Genomic DNA, 25974 nt, shown 5'->3' on the forward strand with positions numbered 1-25974 from the left:
GACACCTGAGACATGAAAAAGGAGACCAAGTCTGCTACCATCCAGGGTTAAGAGTCACCTTCTTCCTGTGAGATGGATAGTTAAAGGAAGTTTTTAGAGAGGATTTTTATCACATACTTTCCTTTTCTATGAGTTGCGTCTGCAACCTATGACCAAATCTTTGTAAGTGGGGTTGTGGCCTCTGCTTCCTCCACCAAAAGACTTTTTGAGGGTGTCTGGAAGGCATAGGATTCTTTCTACCTAAGGGCATGAGCAACTATGAGAGTGGGTTGTGTGGGTGTGCAAAAGTAAGGGAAGTTCTTGGGTGTAGCTGAGAAACTCTCTCAAGTAAATGGTACAGCTCTTAGTAAGTATTTTCAGTGGTTTAGGGGAAAATAACTTTTAATAGTCAGGATTCTCAGAAGCTTTAGCTTCCAGCATTTTTTTATGCTTTTGTCTGAGACATTTAAGGGCTCTGTAATATCAAATATTTTTCTACCGCTGCAGGCAGTTTTAGACCATGATCAAGCACTGCTTTATTTTGAAGGAGTTAAAACGACTCAACCCTTGAAGTCTCCCTACATGTAGAGAGGTTTGTAAATCTTACATCATGTTTTTGTCTGATATTTCTGTTTTTCTTTCTTCCCCCACGCAATAGATGCTAAGGGGGACTAAAGGGAGGGGGGAGCAAATCCTAGCAAGAAGGGGAACTCCATGGTACCTTGTAGTTGATAAGCCACACAGCAGCTGTTAAATGAGAGATAAAAAAGATTTCTTGCTGTTGAACAGCAACTGTGGTGAGATTACAAATAAACACCTCCATCCCAAAGGTTACCTCAGATGTAATACTGACATTACCCACCTCCAAAGTATGACCACTCCCCACTAAATGTGATGTATGACTAGAGTCACTCAAGCTCCACCTAAATGCAAAAATAGTATAGAAATAAGTTATGAATGGGAAGAACTTAAGGAAGACTGCATTGTAACTTCTGGAATCAGTCCATGGGCTGATCCTGTCTTCTCCCCCACAGGGGTGCCTGTTGGATAAGATCTACGTTACGTTATGCTTACTGATTGACTATCTTGAGTCAGCTTTTGTAAGGAACCACAACTTATCCATGTATTGCTTTGAGTATGTTTTTCTAGCCAGATACTATCACTGGTAATCTTCAAACCTGAACTTGTCAAAATTTTCTATTATATTAATGAAGGGTGTTATTCCATAAACTGTTAACTGCAGGGGTGCTGGCAGTTACTGGCAGTGGGTAACAAACTCCACTGTGGAGACCCAGGAGCAGGTCTCTCTTGTGCTGTTGGCATGTTTCCCTGCATCTTTCCTGGGATGCCAACAGACTCATTAAAGGTGAGGAAAATGGGAGAGGGGTCTCTCTGTCTGCACATGACCCTGAAAATGGCAGTCATATTACCCTCCAGTCCAGCAGGACTTTTCAGTGGCCCCGTAACAGGACACACCGAAAGACTGCTGGGACACAATGGTCTTGGCTTTCCTGGGGCACTGACAGATTAATCAAACACAAAGCTTTGAGAAGATCTCCCCTTTCACGTGACAACATCTAAACACTGTCAGCACACTGGCTTCCCTCTCACTTAGCAGACTGGCTTATTCCACCCAGTTAAAGGCACTGCTGTTGATGCAAAAGCCCATTGCTGAATATAATTGAATGGAGTGGTGTGCCACTCCTGACCTCCTCAGCTGAAATCCCATTATTAAAAGTGCAAGGGTTAAACATCTCTGACATCTAAGTATCAGCTTCAATGGTTCCAAAGGAAAACAGCTTTAAAAATACCTCTAAGAGTTTCATTCCAATGGATGGTTTCAGTTCCTAAGTAAAACCAGGGTAGAGGCGGAGGTTGGAGAGGGCAGCCTGATCGAGTGATTACTGAAGAGAGGTATTAAGTACACTGTACAAACGTCACTGCTCAGGCTGTGCTTTTTACAAACAATCCTTGTAATTGGACTGGAATCTGACTCAGCAGTACTGCATGTTTTCTACCACATTTCCCTCACGTGCAAAGAAAGTTAAAAATTAAAAACACGGCAGTATAGTCTCAGCTTTTCCCTAATGTCTGAAAAGTTTTAAGAAATGTTAATGATGAAGCAACCAGATAGGTGAGGAAATTCAGCACTGCAGGAGATTTTATTTTCACTTATCCCCTTCAAAAAGGAAAAATGTAATTCTGGGTGAGATAATAATTCTCCAATTTTGTAGAATATCTACCTACAGAATCAGTCAGAAAAGTTAATTACTTTTCCATGTTGAAGACAATGAAGAGTCAAGGTTTTTTGTTGTTTAAAACCACACCTGCAAAGCCACTGTGACTTTTTGTGTTTAAAGTACTGACAAATGACAATGATGACAAAAGAAGTGCCAAATCTCTCAAGTATCCAGAGACAGAGACTTAGGTATAGGTTTTTAGAAGATTTCTGTCTCTGCAGCATCTTCCATGTCACTGAGTAGAATTTTTATATTCTTATTTTGAGATCCCTGATAACCAAATGAGATCACTAATCTCATTCTGTTAATGAGTCCACTCCAAAGCATCTGAAAACTACCAATGCAGCCCCTAGTATAGGTGAATTCTGTCCATATCTGATGTAGACTGATGTAGATCTGATTTAGAAAACCATACCAGTGCAGCACTGTGTCTGAGCTAATAAGCACTGCTGGGAGACTACGAGTAAAGATATATTAAAATTATGTCTGTAATAAAACTGATTTCAAGAGAAGTCGGCTTTATCCAAAGCCTTAGGAAATCCTGTCATCATTCCTCATGAATATGAGCAATCATTTTAATCATATTTGCCTCTGCAACCCTTTTAACACATGAATGAATGGCATAATAGATGTAGTTCTGTCATGTAGATGTAGTTTCAAAGCTAACAACTGAAAAGTTACACTGATGCCCGACCAGGTTTAATGTAGCAAGAAGACATACAAAAACATGAAAAGAAACAATTATTCTATGGTTTGGTCCTAGAACTTCTTTTCTCTGACATTTCTTTAAGAATATGTGAAGCAAGATTTAAGGTAAAAATAAGGAGGAAAACCTCAGTGCTGACTCCTGTTAAAACTCATCCACAGAAACTCCAGACATTGTACAAGAAGAATTGGCAGAACTCAAAATTAGTTGCAAACTTTGAAACTAGTGGCTTAAAGCTGAGCTTTAGATTATAGACATTAGTTGGAGTGGGTAAAGGAAAATTAAGGAGACTAAAAAGAGCTGGAAAAACATTAGTAATTTGACTCTGACCATCTAATATTTCAGTTTATACTTGGATAAACACACAAGGCTTTCAAAAAGTTAATCAAGGGTTGCATATATTCCTCTCTACTCTCAAGTTTATGAATTTATTTTTTTTAAACAATAAACAGACATTCAGAAAATTTTTTTCTCGTGCATACAGCTGAAAATTAGTGTCTTACATGTAGTTACTACAGTGTAAGTGAAATGGAGTTGCAACATTATGAATCTGCAATTGTGCCTACACTTCGTGTACTACTTACTGTGTATACTTGTGTGTAGACATGTATATTAATACTAACTTGTTTTCTGTCAGGAGACTTTCCATAAATAAAAACATTATTTGTAGATATCAATCAAAAGGTACTTTTTGTTTCTCTTACTAGGGACACCTAAATACCCTGACACTTCTGAAGGAACATCACTCAACAAGTTGGAAGAGGAGTATCTTCAAGTTTTTTGCTAGACAGTGAATTTTCAGCCTAATTAGATTTTTAGGGACATAGAGTCCAATGACAAGATCCTGTACTTTAATTGAACTCCTGGGACCATGTTCAAGCAATCATTTTCAGAGGTTTGCTTGCAAACAGTGTCTAGTTCATATACATGAGATGACTTCTCAGAGGTGCAAATAGTTCTGTGGAAACAAAACCTCTTTTTTTGTGACACATCAGTGAGGGATGTCAGAAAAGGATCTATTCCCGTTAGACGAAGGAATGACTACCACCTGTGGAAAGGCAGCAATGACAAGAGTCAGCTGTGACTTTAATGAGGGGTACCCAGTAAGTACAGTCACAGAAGAAATCAGGAGTTTACTCCATCAAAAGTTAAACACATACAGAATATCCCAGTGTTTGCTGCTGAATCCCAGGAATGTGGAATTTTGGACAGTGGCGACTGATGCATACATAGTTTATCCTTTGCAAAGAAATTACACTGGCATTAAGAGAGAAAGCCTTTGGTGTTGCAGCTGTGGTGTATTCTCAGGAATTAATCAGACATATCTATGTCTGAAGGTCAGAAGTTGTACTAAATTCCATGAAACATGAAGTTAAAGAAACTTGGCACTGTATGTATTGTGGGAAGGACAGGTATGTTCTTCCAGAACTGTTAATATCACTGAAAGAAATAAAAATTGTCACCTTTTACACTACAGGCTATAAAAATGAATAACAAAGCCTTATGCAGAATCACAAATTCTTCCACAGTTTAGAAGTGCTTTTTATTTCCTTGCTGCTGTAATGACAAGTGGCTGGAGGGTGCTTTTTGGATTATTTTTTTTTTCCTTGAAATTTACTTTGGAAATTGGCTTATGCTGCCTGTATGGTAAGACAATTTGCAATCTGATGGATAATCTGAAGGTGTATTTTGGAAAACTAGGAACTTGTGGAAATGCCTCAATATTGCATGTTTCTTTGACACATTTCACTTTAAGGTATGAGGGTCAGTTTTGCAGTTAACTGTATTAATAAATAAATGTTAGGTTTGGAAAGACACATTTTCACTGAACAGCCTTTTTAAGAGATTTTTTTCATTTTATTTTCTACTTTATTTTATTTTAAATTGAAATAGATTAAATTTTTATTTAAGGAGTATCATTTAAGAAGGAATTATTCTTTGTGCACATGAGATATGTGTTACACTGAGATAGATCTCAAATCTCATTAACTTTGCCTTAAAGATATTGTTAAAGAACATTTTCTGCCTAAACCTACTGCCCATTTCCTACAACAAAAAAGATAGGGGTGTTTGGATTTATAAAGTTTTTAAGAGCTGTAGATGTTACTGTGTTTCAGACAATCTATAAAATCATCAATGAAGTAGCATATGATCAAAATCTATGGTGTTATGAGAAGTGATTAAATGGATTATTTTTCTATTTTTGTGTTATTATCTATTTCTTTTGTTACTATCATCAAGAACATATTTAGACTTAAATTCCTGTTACCTACATGCCAATAGAATGACACACCAGTGTCATGGTCCTTCAGTCAGAACTGTTCACTGTACTTTGTTAGAGCAACAGTGGACAAGTGAAAGGAAAGGAGGAAACATGTCAGGAGTTTTTCTGTTCCATGTCCTACAATCCTGATCAGTGTAAATGACTAAACAACTGACACCACTCTAGTACTCCCTGCTTGTTCACTTCTTGTCTGTAATCAAGAGGCAGAGTAAAGCTCTTTTTTATGGCTTATGGCATGGCTTAGAATCTCCAGGCTTAGAAAGTTTATACTTCTCTCATCTATTAGATGGTTTTGGAAAATATATTCTGATTCCTCAGGGTAAGGTATTTATTTGCCACTGCGGAGACTATTTCTGTCTTCCTAAGGATGGAGATTACAAGAATTGTGTATAAATGACTCTTGAATTATTTAAGTTCAACACTTTTTAGGGGCATTTCAGTTTTAAGTGCTGAAGAGACAGGTAAAACCCTATGTTATTTTGCATTTTAAAACCTTGAATACTCTTTTTTTTTTCCCACAACTGAGTCAAAAAAGGACAGAAAGTCTGAAACTATTAGCAATTTACAACACTTTTGAGACATCAAGCATACATGTCATGATTACTTTTCAAACAGCAGTTATCTGTCAAATTGACTGTGCAATTCAAGCCCTTCCCCCTTCCTCCAGCACGTCAGGAAATGTATTATTGGAAAAAACTTTGAACCTACTGTCCACACACTACATAGCACCTACAAGAAAGCTTTGAGTGGGCTACCTGAGGTCTTAGATCCACGATGGTTGTGTGCTGCTGCTCTCCTATGAGGTCCTAAAATGATTTAGCCCACCAGAGAAATGCAGCAAGAGACAAACCTCTAGAATTTATAAGCGCTGTTGACACGGAGGCTTGTAAGTCCACAGACATTCCTGTCACTAACACTGCTAACTTAGGCAGTTCTTGCTTTCCTCATTATTTATGTCCTTGTGTCTTCCTGTCAGTCCTGGTGTCTTCCTGTCACTGTAAATCATGTTTCAGTCAAGCAAAGCGATCCATCTTGTGTACTGCTTTATCTTTTTTATTTTTTTTTTAGATATATTGTGAAAATTAAGGCATAGAGTTATTTTATTTCTATGATGACATTAGCCTGGTTTTGGGATGGTAGCAGTCTCCTAAAGTCATCCTGTTTGTCTGAGATGTACTCAGAAATGTGGAAGAGAATATTTTTTTAAAACTCAGCCGTGAGGGATAGAGATGGGATGTGTGAATGTAGGATCTGAAGATACTATTGAATCTTTTATCAAATATGTTAAAACTTTTTTTTCCTCCTGGCATGCTTTTCAAATGATACCTTCAGTAGCTCATTACATCTCATTTTGCAGTAGGACTTTCCACAGGTCTCATTTCTAGAAAAACCCATGTCCAGGTAATAGAAGTGTTGACATCTGTGATATCTTATTTGTATATCCGTGCTCATGGATTTCCTAGTGGCCAGCTCCTGGCATGGACACCTTTATAGTTTTCAGGTGCAACTAATTTTGAAGTGCTTGCTCTTTTTGCAATGCCAGGTATCAATTTAAATACAAATTCTGCACCATGTTTTGTCCCATCTTGGAATTACATCTCAGATACAGCATGATTCATACAACATCATCTTTCTGCACTTGGTTTCTTGGGCACATGAGTACGAGGCAGTATTTATGAGCCTGGAATATTTGGGATGAAGAAGCACTTCAGAAATTGCAGTTCATTCATGTAATGCAGAACTTCACACAAACATCTATGGAAATGTTCAGCATGAATACACAAGGGGTTGAGATCTGCTGTGAAGCCCTAGAAGACAGGTTTTGATTCATCAAACCATAATAAAGTATCATCACATATGCCTCTTGTGCTGGTGCAGTGGGTAAAGTAGGGATCATACTGATACTGTGGACCTATTTAGATGCACACAGTATTCACAAAGAATCACAGAATGTTTAAAGTTGGAAGAGACCACGGGAGGTCATCTGTTCCCACCTTGGCTCATAAAGAGTCCCCTAGAGCACTATGCACAGTACTGTGTCCAGATGGCTTTTGAATATCTCTGGAGAAAGATCCTCCACATCCTCTCTTGGCAACCTATTCCAGTCACCCTTACAATGAGAAAGTTCTTCCTCATCTTCAGGTGGAACTTCCTGAGCACCAGTTTCTGCCCATTACCTCATCACATTGCTCAGCACCACCAAGCAGAGCCTGCTCCATCCTCTGACACCTCCCTGCAAACACTGACAAACCTTGGTGGGGCCCCCTCTTCTTGAGGCTGAACAGGCCCAGCTCCCTCATCCTTTCCTCTTAGGAGAGGTGCTCCAGCCCCCTCCGCTGGACATGATCCAGGAGCTCATGAGCCTCCTGTGCTGAGGAGCCCAGAACTGGACACAACACTCCAGATGTACCTCACCGGGGCTGAGTAGAGGGGCAGGGTCACCTCTCTGACCTACTGGCAATACTCTTCCTAATGCACCACAGAATACCATTGACCTTCTTGGCCACAAGGGCACATTGCTGTATGTATTCTAGTCCACAGACTTAAAAACAAGACAGTAACCATATCTAGAACTAGGTCTACAACAGAAGAATGTCTAGCTACCTATCATGAAACAGCATAAGCTTATTTTAAGTTTAGAGTCTACCTTAAGCATAAAAGCATGCAAAATTGATATCAATACAGTAGATGGAAAAACAATATTACATCCCAAGTCTGCTCATTTCACCATTTATTTTGTGCAGCAGGACATGCTTCAAGGTCTTGAACAGCTTCTAATTTTTTTGACGTTATACAAGACTCTGCAATTTGCACTTTAAAATATTTGTATAGAATATACGTAGTTATAATTATGTATCACAGAAAAAAATGCACTTCTGGATATTTTTTATCTTTCTTGTAGTAACCACTCCACAGAAAAATGGTGTTTCAGCATTTATCCAGCTATTTTATCCGTATCCAGCATATTTTGACATCACAGTAAAGATTCGTTTAAGTGAGTGAGTTACAAATTGTTTGTTATTTTCTTCTTTGGTCTCCAGGCGGATGCAGCTTAGAGAACAACCCAAAACATAGATTTTAGAACATAAAGAATACAGTCCAAACCATGTTCATCTCCTGATGAGAAAAAAATACGTGGCTGAAAAAGCTAAGCTTAGGGAAACACCCATGAATTTACGGGGCTCTGCAGAAGGAGCCTTAGTTTTTTTCAACAGTACTAAAATTTTATCCTTCAACTCAGATTTCTTTTTCACATAACTCTTTATTCAATCCACATAAGAGGATGCAAGACTGAGACTCCGCGTTTATACAATAGACTTCTGTGTTTTCAATGGGAGGGAAGAATATTCCAGAGGCACATCTGAGATCTAAAGTGCTACATGACATTATAACTTAAAGTTCTTTACACAGAAAATCGTTCCTCTGTGGAAAAGGATGGCAACGAGAAAAGGATGTCAGCTGAGGTCAGCAAGGCTATTCAGAAGACTGAAGTATCTTCAATGCCTTGATAAATTGAGTTCATAGCATTTTTTAATTTAAACCAACTATAGAAAAGAAATTTCCCTTAGGTACAACTATGCAGTGATCTCACTTATGCAATCTGTTACACTGTGATATTCTCTTGGTTGCCAAGCAGCCAAGAATGAGTTTAAAAAAAATTAAAGCTCATGACAAAACAAAACCCTATTTTTTTTAATTTGAAATAAGATGGAAGAACTAAAATGATGACCAAAAGGGCCATACTACCATCCCTCTTCAGTCAACTTCACTTCCAACTTCACTTAATACAGAGCAACGTGAAACTTTATTTAGTTTTGTGAAATAATATTTAGATTTTTGAGAAAGGTTTATTTTTTTTATTCCTTTTAATTAAATAAATATGTATTATATAAGAAAATAAAAATTATGCTCCTTGTGTTGGCCATGTTGACAATCCAACATTAGTCCTTCTCACGCTCTTCCTAGGTTTTATTTTTTCCTTCAAAACACAGTGTTTTGCAATTTACAAAGTACTTGGCTGTGGCTGTTCATACTTTCTTTCTGTTCTCTCAAGTTGTATTTTTGCTGTTATAGAAAAATATGTGCTGAAACAAAAATAACTCTTGCTGTCATTTTGACGCTCAAAGTAAAGTTCTTTATGTCTTGTCTTCAGAGTCTACTCAAGGAGTTAGTTGATTTAGTCCTTTTTTTGAAATCCAAATTTAAATGAAAAATAGCAAAGTTCAAGTACATCTGCACAGCTTCCAATTATAATAATAGATTGTTTGAGAGTACTAGCTATTGCAAGTGTTCTTGTTGAATCTACCTTATTTGGAGCAGAAAAAAATTACATAAATGATATAATTATATGATTTGGGAAACTGGTGTTAATCCTGCAGAAGCACAGAAAAAGGAATCAAGCTTCTGACAGGAAAGGTATGAAATAGCTGCTGTGATATAACGAAAACAAGTAATAATTTAATTTTAAGTGGTAAAATGACTCATAGCAGGGTTTTGCTCATTTTGTGTTCATTTGCCACAAATTTACTATACATATATCACAGAAAAGCAGACTTTCAAATGATTGCAAGGTCCTACTTGGTGCTACTTTCAACTGACCTCACCCCACTAGAAGTTGCTACCTTGTCAGTTGTCAGACTGTATATATAAATATGTGCAATACTAACCCAGGGACAGTCAATTTGAACGTGCTATCACTGAAAGTTGAATTGGACAATTTTAACAGAAATTAAATAAAAATATCTACACTTAAAGGCTGAGAGGAGGGAAGGTAACTTTTCAGCCAGAAGGTGCTGAAGAGTAGCTGAGAAGAACAATCTTCAACTGGCTCTGCTACACCTGGAAAAAAAACCATTACTGCAGATGTAATAAAAGAAGAAATCTGGTAAACTGAGATTTTCTGAGTCCTAGATTAGAGTATTAACTGAAAAAAAGCCAAACTAATTAATTTTGTTTACAATATTAAGACATGTTAACATGTATATATGTGTGTATATATACATATATATATATACAGTAACTGGAATTTTTCTGAACAATGAATAATTTTAAAGCAATTTGTTCCTCTGGAAATTGTTCCGCAGTTTAGTACTATGTAAATTAGATGCTATGGTCAAGGTTCATTCTTTCTGGTGCTTTCCCTCTTTCTTTTGATAGTGCCTCTTGTTAAAAAAACATTTTTGCAGTCACGGTCTGTGATGAGATTTCTTTCTTATTAGCATAGAAACATTTACTTTCAAATTTCTTTTCCACCATCACAAGCTACTAAAGTGTCTAACTGTATTTTATGCCAAAACAACATAAATTTGCAGAGTCAGACATTTAAATAATGTTTTCGCGCAATTAGAGATGTGCTGAGCATTTCAAAGCAAAACCAAGTCAGACCCATCCATATCCTATGCCAAGACATTCAAAAACAATCTGCCTTTATAAAAAAAGAGTTTGGAAAACACTATTTCTGTGAAGAGAAAGCAATTACTTTTAAGAAGCCAGTGAGATTTGAATTTCAATGTTTGCTGCTGAAATCTCTAGTACTTAATGAGTTATGTTGTTCTGCTTCAGTCACCTTTCTTTTACTGACACTACACAACATGACACATACCATTGAACAAAGTCAGCCAGAAAATTTGAACACATGTATTTTATGGAAAACCAATCTTGAAGTGGAAAAGGTTCTTCAAATATTTGTACTGAAAAACAAATAAACTGCATTCAGGAATTTGGCAGTGTAAAGTGAAGGAGTGTATACTCTTCACCTTGGTGTTGGAAGTATGTTTTTGATTTTGGTTTTGATTTCTTTTGTTGTCCTGTTTTGGTTTTTTTTTTCCTAAAAATCATGTAGCTGTTATTCCACAGATCCAGATAAATGTAGAGTCAATAAAAACTCCTCTGCAGGCAGTAGGAATGTCACCTCCTAAACAGTATAGATGTACATTGCCAAGAGATGAAAACATCTATAACTGCCTGTTTTTTCTCTTTTAATTTCACCCAACAGAAGGAAGACTAAAAAGATACAGACACTGGCAATAGGTAGCAAACTGACTCTAGGGACTTTAAATTTAAAGTATAATATAATCTCAGTTCATTAAGGATCCCTGCAACAGGAAGACAGGACAAACTTGACCCTCCAGGAGCCAAAGCAGTTTAGAAAATAGAGGATGCTATAGGCTGTGACCACAGGACTGTGGTAAGAAACCATTTGTTTTTCTGTCAGGGTAGTTCCTGTGTTAAATATGAGAGCACATTTCTTACGTATAATTTGGGTGAACTTATTTAGAAAATGCGTGTGTACGTAGCTTCTACATAGTTTGTAGATTGGTGTGGCAGATACTTGATTCCTCCACACTCCCCCAAACTTGGTAGCTTGACTAGTGTTCATGAGAAATGATTTTTCTCATTTCGAGTAGTCTATTCTCAAACTTCACGCTAAATTTAATTCTGCTTTTGATTTTGTTGCTCATACTAGCCAATCCTCTTTTCATTTATCTGTGAGTCTATTCTGTTACAGAAGGCAGACACTTGAACACATGCTCAGAATTTGGGTATGGAATAACCAGATTAGAATGCTAGTCATGAGAACAGAGTCAGGTTTAGTCACATGCTTTGGGCCATAAACACATGTGGTTTAACTCCAGCTGGAAACTAATCCCCACACAGCCACTCACTCCCTCCCTCCCTCTGTGCTGGGATGAGGGAGGGAATTGAAAGAGTAAAAGTGAGAAAACTCATGGGCTGTGATAACAGTTTCATAGGCAAAGGAAAAGCTGCACACACAAACAAATCAAAACAAGGAATTCATTCACGTCTTCCCATGGGCAGGCGGGTGTTCAGTCATCCCCAAGAGAGCAGAGCCCCATCATGTGTAACAGTGACTTGGAAGACAAAAGCCTTCACTCCAAACATCCCCCTGCTTCTTTCTCCTTTTCCCCAGCTCTACATATAGGCTGAGCCTGATGCTATATGGTACAGGATATCCCTTTGGTCAGTTGGGGTCACCTGCCCCAGCTTTGTCCCCTCCCAATTCTTTGTGCACCCCCAGCCCACTCACTGGTGGGGTGATGTGAGAGGCAGAAAAGGCTTTGGCTCTATGCAGACACTGCTCAGTGATAACGAAAACATTCTTGTGATATCAACCTCTTTTCAGCACAAATCCAAAACACAACCCCACACCAGCTACTATGAGGAAAACTAACTCTATCCCATGCAAAACCAGCACAATACGGAAAGTTTCACAAAGCTGCAAGAGTTTTCCTGAGCTACAAGAAAACTAACAAAAGAACAACAAATGCTGTCTCATTCAAAAGAAATATTCTCTTCTTGTTTAAGTTTTCTTATGGTTCTCCTACTGAAAAGTAAATCTCAATATGACTTTATTCCACATTCTGCCCATCAATTAAAAAAAATTGTTTCTCTTACTTTGGTGTCTCCTTTAAAGAAAATAGCACCATGAACCATCCATATGATATTCCTCTCTTTTTCATAAATCAAAAGAGAGAAAAAGGCTAACAATTACTCACTATATGTTTCAGTATGTAATTCTCTATAAACCAGTCAAATATGTTAATTTGGTATTTTAAAGGCCCCATTGCTGCACCACAGTCCAGAAAAACACTTGAGATGTTTTAATTAAGTAATTTTGTATAAAAATACAAGGGTTTGGAAGTAAAAAAGAAAAAAATAACTTCAGAGAGGGAAAGATGTAATAATTAATATTTCACATTAAACTGAGGCATTTAAAAATTTCTTTTAAAAGTTGAGATCACCTCATCAAAAGATCCGTTAGATGAACTCCTCCACACAAATATGATTTTGCTTTTATAAAAAGAAAAATACATCTTCAAAATACTTTTCTTATTCATCCAATCTTTTTCCAAGTTTGTGTCAGAGGCATCGTCATCTGAGTGAAATTAATCTGTCTCAAGAATATTCAAAAAACCAACCCTTTGCAGTCAAGTATAATGATATATTTCTCCTACAAGGTTTTGTTTTGTCACATAACATAATCAATATTTCTATAGTTTCTCTTTCAGACCAATACAGGGTCTGATCTGAGGATACAGTTGTATGACCACATAATTATCAATAAATTATAGCACGTGAACGTGTGTCTTATAAATTGCAGGTTGCTCAAGGTCTTAGAAAACTTAAGGTGATCAGAGATTTTTAACTGTACTTCTATCTTAAGATGAGAAATTGTTTCCTATTCTGAAACAATTCCGTTACCAATAGCATTTGTGGGATATGATATTAAGCAATATCGGTATGTGGAATAGCAAAATCCAATTAAAAAAGAAAGAGTAAAGATATAAAGAAATAAGCAACTAAAAGTACACTGAATTTGCAAAGTTTTGTTTGAAGTTGAATACTATTGAACAATAGTAGCTTGGAGCTACAATTGTTCCAACTTATGCTTTGCAAAGTTACATACAGGCAGGCGAAAAAAGCACAGAGATCCTTAAGGCCAAAAAGTCTTATTTACCACTGTGTTTCTACCTCCCAGGGTTGTGTGAATTTTTTGAAGTGTTAAATTATAGCAAATTTCATCTGTATAGGAGTGCTGACTTAAGCAAATATCCATGAAATGAAGAGACAACATAAAGGGTATAGGAAACTTTTAATCACAGTTAAAGCTGAGGAGCAAAAATTGTAACTCATGAATGGTAGAAAGCTGCTTTTGTACAAACTTGAATATGAATTTTGTTCCCTTGAAAATTAACAAAATGGGCAAAAAAGCAACTGAAGATGTGTTGTACTGCTGTTATCACCAGCTGCAGAGTTTATTGTTTTTTCATGAAAGTTAGGGCTTTAACAGTGAAGCGACAATGATTGTATCTTCCTATCCTGGAGTATAAAGATATTTTTTTTATAGTAAGGGATCAGTCCTCAGCCCAATCTGTGTGAACATTGGGAGAATATAAATAGCTTATCTGAGAACAACTCATCCTGAAATTGTGATTCAAAAGCTGACAGAGAATATCTCAAGTTGCTTCAAGAGACTGAGATTCACAATTGTGTATCTATGTATATGCAGGGTTCCAATTTCACCAAATACTCCTCTGCAGAGAATAGCTTCCTGAACTCTATTTTAAAACTCTGCTAAAGCCTCAGGGGCTACCTTAGTCCTTAGGTGCAGAAATATTTGGCTTTTGGTATTTGAATAGTATGAAGTAAGGATGTTATGGTGATTGTGCTCTTTTACTAGTTTGCTTGAGGATAAAAACTAGTTCATCTGCATCTTTGATTCCTTTCTTGAATTTGAAATTGTTGGCAATGAACAAAAATATCAAACAACCCAAAATGGACTTGAATGTTTTGTAAGAAACACTTAGGGTTTTTTTCATTTATCTAATTTTTACCTCTCTGATAAATATTCTGACCAATTATATTTCAAAAACGATTTGAAAATTATTAAAAGTTACAAAGTATTTTGCATTTTTATTACTAATAGAAGACTTCACCATTAATATGTGAATACTTTCAGCCCATTCCAAGTGGGATGATTAAACAAATACACTATGAATCCTATAAGGCATCATTTTATGACTAGTGAGGATATACTTGGAATTTTTCATTCTTCAAGTCTAGACACCTTGCAACCACAGAATCCAGAAAAGATGCTGAGATGCTCTCCATATTAACTCTCCAGGAAGGACACATCCAGATCTCCAGACAGGAGCCTCGATTATGATCGGGTGCTTTGTTTCTCTTGGCCTCTGCAGTGCATTGTTTCTCTTTGTCTCAGACATCTGAAGTAGAAACCCACTCTTAGCCTTTGGCTACATAAGAAATATGCAATGAAACTTGCATTTTTGTTAATATACTTTGTAAACCCTGCTGTGCATTTCAGTGACAAATGCTTTTTTATTATCCAGGTACTTTACAATCACACTTAAGCTGGATCAAAGAAATCAGCAGATAAAAGTAAAAATATTTATAATGTCAAAAATGAACATAATGACAGAAAATACAAGTGAAATGAAGTGTATAATCTATTTATTCTAAGGTAAAATGAAGTTGTCTCTCCTTATCTGGCTGAATTGCTGCCCACTTCGACCAAAAGTTGGATGTTAGTGTTTCAGTTTTTGATCTGATCTTGCACCTCCAGATACCCATTAATGCAGGTTTATTCATATGCTTCTGTGAGAGAAAGCATCCTGTACAGATTTGCCTGAGGTCCCATTTGGGAGCATACTTCAAAGGGAAGTTACAGTTAATAAGCACAACTTTCACAGTCAGACATATTCAATTCTCATTTCTTAAAGACTCTGCAAAAAAATGATATAGGTAAAAATAGACTGTTTTCTTTTGCAGAACAACTGCAGCCATGAATCATCATTTTCACTGTGGATGACCCTTTGTTTTTTATTTGCTTGTATCTCTCTATGAAACCAAAAAACCTTTCAGGTATGTGCAAATAAATGGCCCTGCTTTCTTTTGCAAGATCAGAAATCCGTTACGTTGGGGTTGGTAAAGCATCATGTTTTCAGAGAAACAATATTGTCTATGTGTTATTCTTTGGGTAAAAGTCATTATGGCTGATCCTGTTAAGATAGAACTTCAAAAAAACTTGAAGATTTTAGTCCACGTAAGGAACTTTATGATTAGATTGCACTGCTAAACCTTGCCATCTTGTCCAGCACAAATGCTTTCACCAAGTTAAAGCTTGAACCAGATAATCCTTGGGGTTCCTTCCAGCCTGGTATTCTGTGATTATAAATCATTTACCCAAATCAGTCATTTGCAAGAGCCTGTTCTGTTAAAACCAGCACTTTTTAACCATTGTTATTCCCTTTCTAGAATATTTATGTCATGCTGCCTATCCTAAAATTTTCTACAGGAAGGGGAAGAGTCAAATTCTAGAACTTTTGATATCAAGGTACTCTATTCCTGACACACTGTTTTTTCTTCATATGGTACTTGCTAAAAGGGTAGAGAGGCAGACAGAGTCCTTTTTTTTTTAGCAATTACTGCTTTTGAGGCTTTTATCTGCAAATCTATAGAGGCATTAAGCACTTGCAAATTGCTCAGAAGGGAAAGCAGGGGCAATTTCTACCATAAAAAACAGGGACAATTTCTGCCATAAAAAACAGGACAAGCACATTACTCAACCAAAACTTTGAACATTAGAAAAAATATAAATATCCTGATGGAAAAAAACAACACCAACATGAGATAACCTGCCAAGTAGTTTAAAGTCAGATAAAATATTGGCTACTGCCAGTGACAGAGGATTCAGATTCTGCTCAAACCATGAATAATGAAGAAGACAAGTTAAAACAAATAAGTTGCTTGAGTAAAATAGAAAAAACAAATCATACTGTTTTTAAAAGAGCTCTTCAGTGAATATAAAGGGAGGCTTTGGCTGGGTTTTTTGGAGGGAGTTGGACTTTTTTGTTTTTTAGGACTTTTTTGGTGTTTTTTCTTTTTTCTTTTTACTGGCATTGTTCAAAGGCAGGTTGGATAAGGCCTTGAACAACCCGGTCTAGTGGGAGGTGTCCTTGCCCATGGCAGGGGGGATGGGACTGGATGATCTTTAAGGACCTTACCAACCCCTAACATCCTATGATTCCATGATTTTGGGACTAGACATGTTTTTTATCTTGCTCTTGACTTCCCACACCTACTTGTGTTCAGGATATGGATGTAGACATTTTGGAATTCCTAGATTACATGATTAATATCTGATTTGACTCAAAAGCTTCTCTTTTTCTTATGTTATTCAGAACTGAAGGTTCAAGAACTTGGTACAACACTGAAGGGCAGCCAGTGCTGCTCATGTTTAGCTGAATCCCTCTGTACTTTCCCCAGACTCATCAGCCAGACCAAGAATGGCCAGTCCCTCCAATATCCAGTTTTGCAGCCTTCTTCTGATCATGACTTACATTATTTCCAGGGACATTGGATAGATCTCTCTGCTCCATTTGGTCTATTTCTGTGAAATCTCACATGCAGTGGTCCTACAGAAAAAGAAGAGTGAGAAAAGGACAAAAAAGAAGCCTTTAAATTAAATTAAAAAATAGAGAAAAATAAAAAGTCATAGTAAATTTTTAAATAAATAACCTCTGCTAAAAAATTATACAACCCAATAATGAAAAAACCATGTTTGACTGAAAAAAATCCATTCATATTTTATTATCATAATATATTCCTATTCAGATACAACTGTGAATTAAAGAAAAAGGATTTTACAGAATCAGTTTAATACAATTATATTATCCACTTTCTAAATGCAACTCCCATTATAAACTGAGAGTTAGAATTTAATTTTTTGATTGATTTGATTAGAATTTCTATTAAGAAAATGCCACATTTTCATAATTAGTTATAAACTGCAAAAACATTAAGAAGCCTCTTAAAAATTCTGTTTTGCTCAACCTGTAATCTGAGGAAGAGTACATCCTTGATAGCACTTCATTTTTAAGTATAGGAGAAAAATGGAAACACATTCAGCAACTGTTGTGAAAATCTCCTGTCACAGCTGAGAAACAGCCAGGGCATCATTCTCTAAATAGTATGCTACTGTTTTTACATTTCAAAAGGTACTTTTTCATAAACACCACTGAGAAATTTGCATTGAGGAAGGAAATATATGACTAATAATGAATATATACATCTGAGATGTGGATTTATGATAAAATTATTTATTACAACTACAAAGACTATGATGTAAAGTTCAATTCCTTAATTCTATATTCACTGGTGAATGACTCATTTTACAGATTATAGTGTTTCCAAAAGTATGCTTATTTATTTATTCTGATTCTTTAATTCAGTTCACATATAAGTGTCTATATGCAAATCTGTAATAGCATTTTTACCCTGAAAATTATCTAAAGGTAGTGATTCAAAATGACAAAAATATTCATTATTTCGTCTTACTGTGTTCTTATGTTTTCTATATCCTCTGAAATGGAGCATTACATTGCAGTGTTTTTTGAAATGCACAAGTATGCCCTTTGATATTCAAGACAATATTCAAAACAGCAAATAAAAAATCTGGGTGGATTGTGACACCTTTTGATTAGATTTGTGTTATCATTTGTAGCTTGAAAGCTTTATTTAGCCATTTAGATTCTCCTACTCAAAAGACAGATCACAGATGATAAAAATATTGTTATACACAAAGCTGAGGGGAATATCTGTCTGAGCAACTTGGTCGAATAGAAGGTGTCCCTGCTCATGGCAGGGGGGTTGGAAACAGGTGATATTTAAGGACTGGAACAATGTTCTGACAGGGTCCTAAAGAGACAATACATTCTGAACAGAGACTAAGTGAAAATCGAACACTTATTCAGCTTTCACTGCTCTTTAAATTCACTCGCTCTGTTATCTTCCTGTTTCACTGACAGAACAAAGATGGCTCTAGGTTGCCCTGCACCCTGTGCCACTGCAAGAGGTCTGCTTACAAATTTCTGATTATGTGCACTTACAAAATCTTACCAAAGCAAGAGGATCATAGAAAAACCAGATGAAATAATTTGGAGGCAACCTTATCGTATGGGTATAAATGAGGTCTGATGGCGTCCTACTCAATCTTATCATCTTGGCAGTGATTTGTTTAAGAAAAATCTTGGTTTGATTTTCAGATTTTAAGGTTGAATTTGCATAATGAGCAGAAGGAAAACACGCTCACAATCAACTATCCATACATCTAAAACATTCTGTTAAATGTTGATCTAGAATAAATAAGTTGGTATAGTCTTTTCCTTAGGAGGTATAGAATATTTTAAGAAATCTGGGTGAAATTTGACTGCTTTTTAGATTCATTAATCATCAGGAAGCAGAATATATGTTTTCAATCTTACATTACCAGTTTCAAAACATTAGCTTGAAACATTTTCAAATGACTAGTCAATCCCTGTTGTTTCTTCTAGATGGGGTCTGTCTCTGTCTTTCTGCTTTGAATTTTCCACTTTACTTGAGGTAACAAAAGATTCATACAGAACATTATCTATGGAGTTGGCTTTTTAAGCAGTTATGTAACCACATATTAATATTTTAATGTTACTCTTTTCATTTTCCTTATTACATTCACAACACAAAACCTTTGAAGATCTAATGTTCTTTCTTGCTCACATACCTGTTCAGAGTCAGAAGGAAACTGATTTGATATGATTTAATTTGTTCCTGAATCCAAAGAATCCAAAGAACCTGTTATTCATCTTCTCAACTCCAAGATGCTCATGGAAAGTTTCATTGTTTCTATGTTTTTGAAAGATCTACAATACTGAACAATAATTACCTGGTCTCTTCTTCCACCTTTTTAAAGGTACAACCTAACTATGCCTTTCTGTAATATGGTGGAAACCCATTACCTTTCATGTGGTTTTAAAGGGCTGTGTCAATATTAAAAGATAGACAGTGCCCCACATTATCAGCACCAGGCAGTGCAGTGCAATAGGGTTGAATCTGTAGAAGAACTTACACTCCCAACATACACGTTGCAATTTTTGGCAGGATTTAGACTGTCTTTTTGGCTTTTAACCTGAATGTTCAGGAGGACATCGGGAGCACTTTTGGAGTGCACATTTCAGTTTGATTCTCTTTGAAAGGAATCTGCTTCACCTGCTCTAAGGTGTCTCAAACAGTGCAGCTAATTGATGATTTGGGCTCATTCAGAACAAAAAAGCTCATTCTTCATCTAAAACCCGGCACTAATGTAGATGTAACCACACTCTAAATATCCTCTTTATTGTGTGCCATTTATTATTTGAAGTTGTCTGTTTTCTTTGATACAATAAATCTTTTCTACTTAAATTTGTGTTGAGCATTTCTATAAAAAAGATTTGTACATGCAGTAAGATCTAAAACCCTAATAAATCACATTCCTTGTACATAGTTACACTTACATGCAGCAAAAGGTAGCAATATAAGGAAGAAGGTAAGTATTATACATTTTAAATACATGTTTCATTGCCAGGAAACTAATAGGAAAGATAACTTGTTAACTGACATTTTTGCCTTACCTAAACAGATCAAACATACCTCCCAGTATTTTGATTGCTGATTGTACTTTTGTGATTATACTCTTTTTTACTGAGAATTTAACCCTAGCACATGCACAGCTGCTGAGCTTCTTTGACATCACTCATATACTGTGTATCTCTTGCAAAGATAAGTAATGCATGAAGTTCACATTGTTCCTACTGTGAATTTTCATTTTCCACCCTGTTAGTCACTGATCCCAAAACAGCTTCAGAAATCACTAGATTTAGAGACTAAAAAACTACTCTCTTCAGTGGAAAAATTTGATTGTTGTAATGACGCTTAATGAGATCTATTTCTCTGTGTTTTGTTAACAGAACCAGAACAAATGGTGCCAATCAAACTCTCTTTCTTAGAAAATACCCTCAACTAAACAGAGTAGTACTGAAAAGTACTTTTACAATCAAGTATGGTTTATGAGTCAATCCAGAAGCAATAAGCATAGTTTGGGGATTAATCACTCCTTATTAGCCAATGTTATTTTTGACATCAAAGACCAGCACAGCAAGTGGATTTTATTTGGCAGTTTTTCCTTGCTGAACTGGAGGTGGATTCAGTGCAAACAATAGTTTCTTAGCAAAATGTCCCTACAGAGCAGTTTATACTTATATTACATTGCAATTTCATTTCAAGTACAATGTGAGCTAGCATTAACATGGACTTGGTGAAACTGCAGTTCTAAACAAGATCCAAATCTCTTATCAAGAGCTGTGAAAAATCTCTAGTATTTTTAAGTCAAGAGCATTTTAAGTGACTGTTTATGTATCTTTCGGTCCTCTTTGTCCTGACAAGAAGCAATTTCTAAATACACTGAACATCTTGATATTTAAAATAAGATTCTGCATCTTCTGTCATTGAAGAAATGGAATAGAAGTTGAATCAAGAATGCTCTAAATTCCAATCATGCAAAAAATAAACATACTGTTTCTGTTGCCATTCTTTTTTTTTTATATGCAGTCATTTAGAATGTCACCTCTTGGAAGTAAAATTATTATAACTGTTCTTTGAAGACTTCAAAAAGCTTTGCAGTAATATTTAAACAGCTTGTTAGGGTAATGTTGTAACTCTGGGACCAATCTAAACCCAGGCATTACACTTTTAAATTCTTGAAAGTGAGCACAGGAAGCCAAGAAGCAAATATGTTCAACAGCTCGTGCTTTATGTATTTGGTACTTTTTGAGAAGCTGAAGTATATTTAAAAGAATCAATGTTACCTGTTGACAAATTATGAACATGCAACTCTTTCCATTTGTTACTTTATATATTGGAGATGCATTCTGGAGTTTCATGATATCTAAAGTCTTCAAGGTGTAAGTCAGAGTTTCCCTAAGGAACAGGAAGTTGCTTTGCTTGTAGATTCTCAGTGTTCAGGTATCTCTGAATCCTGGCTCTGGAACTGAAGTAGAAAATCTGTGATACACCAGGTGAAAACCATTGTTTCCCTTATTGCTATTTTCTCTTCTTAGAAAAGCTGTTTTTATACATGTAGAATTTTTTTGGATATTTGAAGAATATCAAACATCTGCTACACATACAAGTTGTATTTCCCTCCATCAAAGTAAAGAAAGTGAGGACAAAAACTCCCAATCACTGTAGATGCTCAATAATACCCTAAGTTTTGGAGCATATTCATCTTCTACTATCCATTCAGTTAACAGCATTTTTACAGTTTTAAAGTGTCAGAATATGTGCCAGTATTTTCAAAACTCCTAGCACAGCACAGAATGACAAACTCACATTAAAATTTATGTTTAAATATTGTTTAAAGTCTTGCCTGCAGTTAAGGTTTCCATTTTCAATGAGTTTTCCTCATAGTCTTTTTTTAAAGATAAATGTGGAAAACTCACGTAAGGATTACCAGCCTGCAATGATTTAAATTTTGAGTAGTCTTTCAAGTTCTACAGCATTACTAATTTAATTTGAGAATAGATAAAAACCAGGAAAACCATATCTGCTACCAGAAAGTATGGCTTGGGCCACCATAGTCAAAGATGACATACTATATAAACAACCTAATTTTTTATAGCTCCAGCTGCATATCAGCTAGTCAGTTATAAAGAATTTAGTTCTGTGAGTACTGAACACCAGAAACAGGCTGAATGTAGAAATGAATCCATATAAATTCAGAAAAAAATAGAAAAGACTAGTATGAAATTAAATTTTAACTTGTGGAGTCCATTTTAAAATTTACAAAGATTGTCCTTGGAATCTTTTTTTCATTTTGACAGAATCTCAGTTCACAGATTTGGTTGGCTTACTGAGATGGTGGGATTAGCACAAGGAGAAGGAGCTGTTTCAAATCTGGGCAAAGATAGATAGATCATTAACAGTTTACCAGGTCCTTTCTCTACAGATTTTTTGATGTGTAAAAAGAAAAACCCGATACTAGGGAGTGAAAAAATGATGACAAGCTTCTGATGAATCATCCAATTCATTATTTTTTTCTCAAATATTAGAAAGAATTTTCCATGATTTAAAATAATTATGCGTCAAATCATGAAAAGGTCAGATGTCTAAATCGTGACCATCATACACAGAGAGCTGTAAGTTGTAAACTGGTTTTACTTTGTGACTCTCAGTGTTTGCCAGCACAAAAAAAGAAGAAATCCACCTGACCTGCTTTGACCCTCGAATCTGGGTGTTCCGAGCTAGTTGCTTGCTTTCTTTCTTCCTGTTGCAAGTGGGTAATAGTCAATCTCTCGACTTTACTTAATAGTCACTTTAGAAGATTACTGTGTTATCCCATCAGTAATTTACTCCTTCCATGGAGAATGAATGAATTATGGAAAGAGCAGTGAAGGGAATAGGGAAAGTGAGTGAGGAGCACCACATGAAGTAGCTCCTGGAGCAAAGCAATTATGTATCACCTCCTGCTCAGGGCAATGCCTGAAGTCATACTCTAGTAACCTATGTTGCTAGGTTTTTCTTTAGGCACTTTGTTGCTCTAATGAGTTTGCTAAAATAAGGTGTGTATCATGACCCATATTTGAATTCTTGGGCAAAATACTGTTAGTGAATAGGAGGGCATTTTTTCGTCTGACTTATATTTGCAGTCTACCCTGAAATGTCATGATAGTGCCATTTAGATAGGCTTTACACAGTAGGCTTTAGGTAATATTCTAAATCATTATTTCTTAGATGTCTAATAAATTAGGCAAGGGGATAAATAGAAAATAGCATAAAATGGGATGAAACCATAGATCTATGTTTTATAAGCCAGTTTACTGAAAATAAGACTTAGAGAACATAATTGATTTTATTGACAAGGGAAAAAGAAGAAGCCTGTTAATGAAATCTGTTGAAGGCACAAAGTTAGGCACATCAACACAAAAGAGGATTAGAATGTCATGCTAGAGGAACCTGCAAACTTCAAGGAAGGAAAGAAAATAGACTTGATGACATTTAGTAGCACAAAGTACCATATTACACAGTTTAATATGATTTCTGAATTCATGCTACAAACCTTCTCAACAGAAATTATAGGAAGAGGAGTAAGGTTTGCATACTGAACAGAGTTTGACATTGCGTTGTCAGCATGGTCAATCATAAATGACTTCTAAATGCACACTGACATTTTGCTATCTAGCAAAGCAGTTCTAAGAAAGGGAGGAGTGTTCATGGTTAAACAAGACCTCTAGAAAATAATAGCATAAATTTATTACTGGTCATCCACATTCAGGATAAAATGCCCCAGAGCTGAACTTTTGCAACTAACTGTAAAATTGTACAATCAGAATAAATGGTTTTCTACCTTAGTGGATAGACAGTAATAAAATTTAACTTCTTGAACATAGCTATGCACTGACAGAGAAGGAATTCAAATACAATTTGGGAAGCAAGGAGGAGATCAACACCAGAAAAGAAAAGGCTTGTTAAACCAAAGGGCAAAAAAGAATGGCTATAATAGAATTCACTGGAAATTAGAAAGAAGCTTCCAAATACTAAGAAAGAAGACTCTGGTAAAGTCTTTAAAAGTAGCAATGGGCCAAACAGTTACAAACTTGTCTACTAAAGAGTAATTAAAGTTTGCAAAATATATGAAAAACTTTCTCTAACTTTATTGATTTTGACAATAAGGGATAGGAAAAATAGTCTGAAGCTTCCTCTTGGCTACTAAAATAGAGAATATGCACCTTTCACCTTTCAATTTCATGTTTTTCTATTGTAATTATGTTATGTCAGGTGTCTATTTGGGGAGTGGAAGACTAAAGGGAATGCTTAAAATTATGCAACCTAAAATTATTTATAGAACATATTTTTAATCAACCATCTGTCAACAGAGTATCTGCTTAAGAATATTAATAGCAGCAAAGAGAGTTCTTGGTGACACTGTTTCAAACTTTTGTATTTATGAGACTCCTTTTGCCATATCAATTGATACCAGCTGAAACTACCCTTTCAGCTGCAAGAATACTGTGGTATTTCTCAGGTCAGCTACCAAAAGAGACCAGTACACTGTTACAGATTTTGTTGCTTTTTGGGGGCTTATTCTTAGCAATCTGGGTTTACCATATAATGATCCAGCAGAGCTACAGTTTTTTTCTTAAATGTATTCCTACCACCAGTGTTCCTCAAGAAAATCCTAAAGAATTTTGTAGTAAATAAGTAATTATTTTTGTGGTTCTCTACTCCATGTGTATAAAATAAATCTTTTTAATATCTATTTTAAAACAAAAAAATGTTTTAAGGAGAGTAAGAAGGGATCTTACAAAAAGCATTATGATTTGGCAGATTTACATACTTCAGATAGTAAACTGGTGTCCAAAGATCATGTACTTATCTTGTCTATACAAAAGGGATTTATTACACCTATTTCAGCCAACTTTTCTAAATGCAAACAGAAATTTATGGTAATGTAGCTTCCTTTAAATGTTTATTATTATATTACAAGTTCCTCCAGACCTTTTTTTTCTGACATATCTGAAAATATAAAAGGAGTTCAACATTTTCTTTTCTGAACTTTCAAACTGCTATTTCCCAGGAGTTTAGCAATAATTTATAAATGGCAACACCTTAAAGGCAGAAGGTAATTTCCCCTAAGAACCAGCTAATTTATAGCTTTCTACACACGAATGACCCTTGCAATTTGTCAAGTGCTTTATTAATTCTTTTACACCTGCTCCTTCTGCCTTGTGGAAAAAAAATAAATAAAAGTGCGATTCATTCACACTACATTCACTCCTGAAGGTATTGGGGGGGGGAAAAGCTATCTTAGTACTTTCTGCCATAAAGTGTAACTAATTCTGTAAATGTGAGTGAAACAAAATTGAAAGTAGCATGGCAGACAGATTGATATTACCAGTGGGTCACTACCATGGAGAGGAAAATCTGAATTGTTCCCTGGTGTAATGCTGCTGGAATTGATTTACACCGGGGATGCGTTTGGCATGAAGACTTTGAAAGCACATATTCGAAAAGGAAGTTCTATTTGCACTGTGGGGTTTCCATTCTCATTTTATACATTCCTATAAGTCACTTCAAGTAGAACAGAGAATCCATTTCAAAAAAATAAAGATGTACAAATGTACTTTCAGTTTCTTCCTCGTCAAGCCAAAGAAAAAGCTACATTTCACATAAAACAATGGTGACTAGAAGAAAGTTTGGGTTTAGTGAAAAAGACACCTTCTAACCCATTTTCCTGATTAAACAAAGTGAATTAGAGAGTAACGATTAAATTGAAATAATAATGTTTGCTTTATTGAATTTTTAAATTATTCATAATAAAAGTGAAGTTTCTTTGCAAGTTACTAAGTCCTTGTTAGACTCAAAGAGTGAAGCCA

This window comes from Manacus candei, unplaced genomic scaffold (assembly GCF_025592945.1).
Source record: "Manacus candei isolate 608988 ecotype Guabito, Panama unplaced genomic scaffold, ASM2559294v1 h1tg000014l, whole genome shotgun sequence".
In the NCBI taxonomy this organism is placed as follows: Eukaryota; Metazoa; Chordata; class Aves; order Passeriformes; family Pipridae; genus Manacus; species Manacus candei.